At 46.2% G+C, this 7,575-nt stretch overlaps 1 long non-coding RNA gene across 3 annotated transcripts; it reads right to left on the reverse strand.

The window, feature by feature from the left end:
• Positions 1–5,810: 5,810 nt before the first annotated feature.
• On the reverse strand, positions 5,811–7,072 carry LOC135386973 (uncharacterized). Of its 3 annotated transcripts, XR_010420751.1 has the most exons (5): positions 6,893–6,908; positions 6,483–6,762; positions 6,199–6,270; positions 5,940–6,138; positions 5,811–5,879 (listed from the first exon to the last, which is right to left on the reverse strand). It is a non-coding gene; the product is annotated as an uncharacterized LOC135386973 (long non-coding RNA). The 3 variants fall into 3 exon arrangements; XR_010420749.1 differs by lacking the exon at positions 6,483–6,762 and having other exon boundaries at positions 6,893–7,072; XR_010420750.1 differs by lacking the exon at positions 6,893–6,908 and having other exon boundaries at positions 6,483–6,877.
• Between the last annotated feature and the right edge of the window lie 503 nt (positions 7,073–7,575).

The raw sequence follows: 7,575 nt of genomic DNA on the forward strand, positions 1-7,575 counted from the left end.
TGCTCGCCTATGCTCTGGAAGGGCCTTTCCCAGATGGGTGCTTTCATTTGCAGCACGATGGCAGCTCCGTCCGTCGAAGTAACACTGTCCAACGCCTTCTTGACGACCTCGGCGTAATGCAGCTGACATGGCAGGCGCAGAGCCCGGACTTAAACATTATCGAAAACGTCTGGGGAATTTATAGAAGCAGTGCGCATATGGCCTCCCTTATTGCTGCGAGGGGGGGGGGGGGGGCGACAAAGTATTAGGGGACTATCGTATCCCCCATGTCTCTTTTTGTTTGTGCTCAGTGATACACGCTCTTTTTTTCTGGTTTTGTCGAATAGAAAAGAGATGGAAAAAAGCAAGGCGGCTTCAGCCCGTTGTCGTCTCAATTGATCTTCGCGGCCCGTTACCTCTACGATAGCGGATGGACTCCCTTCCCGCGATAGCAACTCGTGCTAGGTGCAGTAGAGCGAAAACAAAACCATTTCAGAAGCAGAGTTACCACTACTGCCACGGTTGGTCGCCACAAGAGCATACTTGCATCCCTCCGAACGAGTGAACTAGTCGGCTTCCGATCGCAGCTAGGGTGTCTCTACCCAGAGAAAATACGCCGCTCGCGCGTTCGGTAAACTTTTGTCTAGTAGTGTACTGTCAAATGGAGAAGCGTTCCTGTAGTTGTGCTCCGCACTACTGGTTGCATGTTATGCGACTTTTTGCGATGGCCCACATGCAGTCATAGGTTTGTTGGTTTACGACTACGACTGAGTGGACCGTTTTCGTCAGTGGAGCCCTTTAACATGATCATATTACCGTGGAGGTGATACTACAAACAGGCATATTCACATAACTGACTAACAGCACTTTACGTGGCTAGTAACAATGAATACGCGGAACTGAGCTGCCTGATACACGTTTCCAGAGATGCACGACTATGGAGTAGAGATGGAAAACTATCGACACATTAGCTATCGATCCAATCGATAGCTTTTTTTTAAACTACCGACATTGTCGAAAAACTATCGACAGCCGACTATCGGTAGTATTAAGAAACTATCGATGTTTTTACGATAATTGACTATCAATCGTACAGCTATTTTGTTTTTTTTACTATCGACTGCTAAACTTTATTCTCACTATCCCGTTCCCGTCATCGTTTTCGCACTGGCACAGTGACAACGAAAACCAAATCACGTGCGACACAAGTGCTTTCCGTTTAGCTGTAACATGTGAATGATGCACAACAAGCAGCGAACGATGCTCATCATCAAATTGTACGCACGCATGAGACTGTAGTGCCAGTCAATCCAGTGCAGGGAGCAGCACGTGACCTTGCGGTTGATTTGAGTTGCATCAGAAGCTCAATGTCAGCGACCGTAGGATCGCTGCTATGAGTTCTATTGTAAAACCTCTTGGAGTGAGGATCTTTTTATATGCTCCTCGGAAGTTTTCCGATAGCCGACTTTCGATTGTCTATTAATATTCGAGTCTCGGTAGTGCTATCGATAGTTCATCAATACCGTGGGGTCACGCGTTGCAGAAGGCGTCTTTTTGTCAAGAGAAATGCCTCAAGAACAAGACAGAGTAAAATAATCCCTTAGGGAAATGTTCAGCCACGTGCGCTACCACCTGCGACACCATGGATCCAAGCTAGGCGCGATAGAAAACTACTCTGCTGTGGAGTCGCCCTTCATCCCGGCGAACACTTCATCAAAACCACAGACATGACACGGCTCGGTACTTTTTTTTTCATGAACAACAGTTATTGTACTCGGTCTGAAGATACAAGGGATTTGTGCAGTATTTTCAAGGTAGATTTAGCCAGTTAGCGAAGGCGGAAAACAAAATCTGACCCGCTAGCACTGTCATCGCCATGACGCTACCGATCCTGGGTGTTGTTCGCAGAAGTACGACCGTAAACAACGAAAGTATTTACGGCATGCGCATGCTTTTTGTGCGTGCTAATAGTGTATTCATAATTTAAATATAGGAAAAACTGTACATTGGCCCACTCGTATACATGTACGATATCACCTGCCAACAGAGTCTACGACCCGCATCCTGCTCTCATGCGCATGCGTAAGATTAGGCTTGTTTATCCGCGCATCCCTCTAGCCCAGTCATGTGTCCGCCCATCGTAATACGGAGTTCGTACACTTTTTATGTTAAACAGGCAGCGACGTTCGCATCTCGTAGCTATAGACCAAGATTAACACGTGTAAATAGATTAATTCAGTGCATCCCCTGTTTCCGGCCCCTCCAAAAAGAGCTTTTGTCATAGGGAGACCGGCTATGATGGCAATCGGCTGTGCACCAACGATGCCACGTTTTTTGCAACGAACCAATTATGGCCACTCATTGAAGAAATGCAAACTGTCACTAACTAAAACTAATCAAACTAATCGAAAAGTCAAACTAATCACTACGTGTACGTTTTGCTCTCGGTGAGAAATTGACCTTAAGAACCTTTCTGATTGCTCATCGCGATACCCTAAGGTTTGGAGCTGTCTAAACCTGTGATAACTCTCATGTGCCATTACACCTGATATGATTTATTTTTCTCTGCTCTCGTATGGTATTGTTGCCCTGGATGATTAGTATGGTTCGGCCAGTAAAAGGGCAAAGTAAACAGAGTGCGCGAATTTAAAGCGCTATGGTTAGTTATCCACTGCTTATTATCATGGTGCTGACGTCATCCCTGACGACATTTATTTGCAATCGTAGTAGCTGCGCAACGGGTGGAAGCCGCTCACGGTCTGGATCATGGCGTCATTCGGAAGACGCGGGGCCCGTGAGATGCTCTACCTCTCTCTATATACCTTGGTATTTCCGTCTGGGGGGTTTTGAAATTCCTGTGGGCCGCGACACCCCTATATGCGTTTTTTTTTTAAATCCATATTCTATTGTGGAGTTATTTTGGTGTGTGTGGCAGGTATTTTGTGATTTTGGTGATGTTTCTGAGAAATTTGAGGAGTGTTTAAGGGGTTCGGAGGTTACTGGGAAGATCCCTAGAGGAGTCTTTCGGAGGGCAGACCGCCAAGCGCTCGCGCAAAGTGATTTTACATACCCAGTACTATATCCTCTACTTTGCGGGATCATTTTATTGTTGGTGACACCAAGTGCTCGAGTAGCCTGTGGGTCAGGTTCGACACCCTACCATGCAGCCTACTCTGTTTTCCATGTTTTCACACCTGCACGTGACGGTCCAATTTTCTCTAACTTGTCGAAAATTCGGCAACTGCACGATGGCCGTCATTTGAATGAATTTCGAAGTTCAAGAAAGTGCGACTGAAAATCGAACGGCAGCAGACTGCCGTTCGATGTTTCGTGATGAAACGTGACTCGTGTTTATGACATGTAGGTGTGACACAATATAGATGCAACATTGTAATACCGTCACAGCATTGCAATATGCCATCACTTAGACCGTTCTGAAAGCCCATCGTACTTTTCATCGACGTCTGAACTGCATTCGAGGCAAGCAAAGATCGGATGGCGGTAGAAGTTCTGCTTATCTCATTTTGTGCTATTAGTGAGTTCTAGTGCGTCGTACGCTATCGCCTGTGCGCACGCAAGAAATATCGTTGCTGGTTCTGTGCACGCGCAAGACATAAAGAGCGCGTCGCGCATTACGCAGAACCACCACCTTATCTGTTACGTACGCAAAGGCAATACAGTAGAATGCACTACAACTCTCTAATATTTGCCTCCGAAAACGCAGTCCCAATTCGCAGTGCATCGTACAGACCCAACCCGTGCGCGATGAGACACGGCGGGAACAAAATAAAAATGATTGCCATAGTGATCATGTCTGACGTGGTCAGTGTAGTCTAGTCATCTGTGCTTCTATTTATGTAAATCTATGTCTGTTAACTCGCTTAATTGTCCCGCGTTTCTATTTCAGGTGTGCAGGAACAAGCAATGCGTGGGTATACCTAACAACTACATAGAATGATAACAATAAAATAAGCTCACGGCTTGGAATGCACTCTATGTAATTATGTCCAATCATAATAAAATGATGCGCAATCGCGCACTCCATGCTCACAAGTTCCAATGGAGATAGCAGGCTCAAACAAATACGTTTTCTTAAATCGTACAAGTCGTGAGAAGCGAGAGAAAGAGAAGTCGAGGCAAGTACAGAATATTTATATCGACTGTGTCCTCTGTGAGCGTCCGAGGTTCGAAGCCGATAGAAATGTCAGGCATCCTTCGTATCTTGTCCCTCGTGTTTTCTCTGCGGTGCCGCTGTGTTATGTGTGTATTGTTTTGTCAACGGGCGCAGTTGTATTACTCCCTTTACTGTAAATAGAAAAAAAAATGTTTCTTGAATTCGGAAACCACGTCCTTACGTAACACGCTCAACATTTATTTGCACAAGCTGGACGCCTCATTCGAATTCGCGGATAACGTCTACCCTCCAAAAACGCCGAAAGAGTTGCACGTTTCAGAGCCCCTTTTAAAGCTGCTACGGTTCACGCAGTCGAAGGACAGGAAGAAACTCTCAGGATCTCTCTCCCCGTGGTTCGTCAGTTTTCTTTCTCGGTCAAGATGAAAATCCCCCGATCTCTGCAAGTGCACCTGTTATTAGTACAAGCAAGTACACCTGACTATTACGCTACATCCCAAGCACTCCTCGATACGATAAACGATCGTGTTCGGGAACCCGCGCTTCAGCTTCGACCAAGCCGAGCTGAAATGTAAAATTCGGCTTTCCGAGGACACCAAGGGCCCTATTCTCGTCAAAGTAATCGGCCTTGATTACTTCGTGTCTCGCCTGTCATTGGCCGTTACATGAAGAAGACGTGAAGAACAGAGATTGGGGGGGGGGGGGTCGCTCAACCAGTAGTGGAGCACTTGGTCCTGCGCTCTTCATACTTTATCTACTTTATCACGAAGATTGCGGGATCAAGAACCCGACTGTTGGTTGAAGGCGCGTGACATTCATTTCTGTTCTTCACGCCTTCTTCATGTAACGACCAATGACAGGTGACACACGAAGTAATCGAGGTGACGAGAATAGGTACCCAGCACCTTCGGACTTCCCGAGTACCTGGCCGTGCTTTTGGGCTTCGAATCGCGTACCGTGCTCACGGAGGAAGATGCGACGAGCTCCGTCGAGGCACAATTGGAACCCATTTTTCGCAACATAATTGTCTACACGGATATATCGTGGAACCCACCTATACGTGGGGAGCGGTATGCGATACCGATATCAAACATACTACCCTTTTATTACTGATGACCGTACCTCCGGGAAAGTACAAGCCCAAGTTGATTCACACTTGGAAAGCCTGAGAAAGCTTTCGGCAGCAGAGAGAAATAACGTCACAGAGGCCACGGTGGGGCACGCCAAGTGCCAGAAGTGGAACTGTGAAAGAATCGATCGGCCGCATCACTGCATCAATGTGTGCTCAAGAGGTAAAGTGTCAGAAGCCTGACAGCTATGTGAAGAGCATCCTTTACCCAAATCGAAGGGTCCACTCTGATGCCTACACTGTAAAAAAAATTTACCGTAAAAAAAAAAACGGGCAAATGCAAGGAAAGTTGGCTGCCAAACATTGGCCGTCTTTTTTACGGTGGCCCCGTATAAGTTGTGCCCGTGAAAAATACTGCATTGGCCAGTAATTTTAACAGGCATACCCCGTGTAGCATTACTGTGCTGTGGTCGTTAAAAAACAGCGTTGGCCAGTAATTTTAACTGGCATATTCCGCGTACCCTTATCGTGCTGTGCCCACCTCTGGAGCCCCTCTTTGCTTTTCCTACATATAGTCGTAGCAATGAGAGCAGTTTAAGTAATGACCATGCGTAACACAATGTGATGTTTGTCACATTGGGATTTATTTTCTATGTACATAGTGATGAAAATGCGCCAATCATCTCTGGCATCAAAACCCTGCAAAGAGAAAGGAAACTGTTACAGGGAGCAGGGCAACTGATATGCAGTTATACTCACTGTTTATTTTTTCAAAGGAAGAACATACAAAGGAACCATGTGCACCCATCAGTCAGCTCTGGCATCAAAACACTGCAAAGAGAAAAGAAACTGTTACAGGGAGCAGGGCAATTGACATGCAGTTCACGGTTTATTTTTTCAAAGGAAGAACATAAGAAGCAACCATGTGCACCCATCAGTCAGCTCTGGCATCAAAACACTGCGAAGAGAAAGGGAACTGTTACAGGGAGCAGGGCAACTAATATGCAGTTATACTCGCCATTTATTATTTCAAAGAAAGAACATAGGAAGGCACCATGTGCACCCATCAGTCAGCTCTGGTATCAAAACGCTGCAAAGAGAAAGGAGATTATACTCACCGTTTTATTTTTTCAAATGGAGAATATATGAAGGTGCACACAAAACGCGGAGACGGCACCGAACTACTTCTGGCAGCGTTCATAAGGACATCTGATCATGGCCCTCTATTATGTGCTGCTTCATATGTGACAGTATCTCTATATTCGTAGTGAATTGATGCGAGCACGAATGGACGTGACATACTTTCGTGGTTTCGGAGAGCAAATCGATTCGAGGCGACCGTCCTGGTGTGTTCTTGTAACGTCTCAAAATGTGACATTTGAGTATTGCATAGTTCGCCGCCCTGTACACACATAATGCATGACAGCACGGTATTCTGCTCGCTTCATGTACATGTCTACAGTGGTCAACGTAGTCCATCAAAGTGTTAAAAACACAAGCACACCTTCCGCAACGGTACATTACAATAAGAGCGCCTTGATCACCCTACGAGCCAGGACGCCTGACACACGGAGACCTGAAACTAGAAAGACGCCTCACAGCAAACGCGAGCCACGATTTACTGGTGTCCCATAAGTTCAACAAAAACAAGGCCTACGGTGCACCACGCTCAAATCGCAAAGAACAGGATGTGCGAACCGAAATGTACTTACCTGGATACGCGCGTTACGAGAATTACAACGACCACTTCTTCTTCTTCTTCTACCAATGAGATAATGGCCGTGAGCCACTAAGGGAGATTGGCCAGGACAAAAGGGCTTCTTCTTTGTAGGAGGTAGTCCTCCTTCCTCAACGATCGTCTGCGAAAGATGTTCGGCGTCCGGCGGCTGTGAATGACGGTAATGACCAGTACTTGGCTTGCCTTGCCTCCGCATTGAAGTTTTTGGTCGGCGCATGATGATGGCGCCACCGTTTTACGTAGTTTTCGCAGTATTTGTGATTATGGTAACACGCCGTCGTCAGATACTATTAAACGCACGTAGAATTTTTTTTCAGTGTAGAGGTATGGGTGTGAAAATGAAGTGAACGCTGTAGCGGCATACAGTTTTCTAAACGACTTGCACGAGTGTAATGTTGTTGTGAGAGAGACTGGCCCGCATGTGCGCCCAGTGTATCCGTTTCTTGGTACATCGCCAGGCAGGATTGTTCAGGCAGGAGGAGTAGAAAAGCTACTGGAAGTCAAATGCTCCTTGTCAAAGCAGAATGTTACACCAGTGGAAGCATGTGCAGACAAACGATTCTGTTGCCAGCTGGTAAATACAGAAGTTAAGTTGAAAAGGGAACATTGTTATTGCTATCAAGTACAGGGACAAATGGGCATAACAGGACAAACGTG

This window comes from Ornithodoros turicata, chromosome 3, assembly GCF_037126465.1.
Source record: "Ornithodoros turicata isolate Travis chromosome 3, ASM3712646v1, whole genome shotgun sequence".
Lineage (NCBI taxonomy): Eukaryota > Metazoa > Arthropoda > Arachnida > Ixodida > Argasidae > Ornithodoros > Ornithodoros turicata.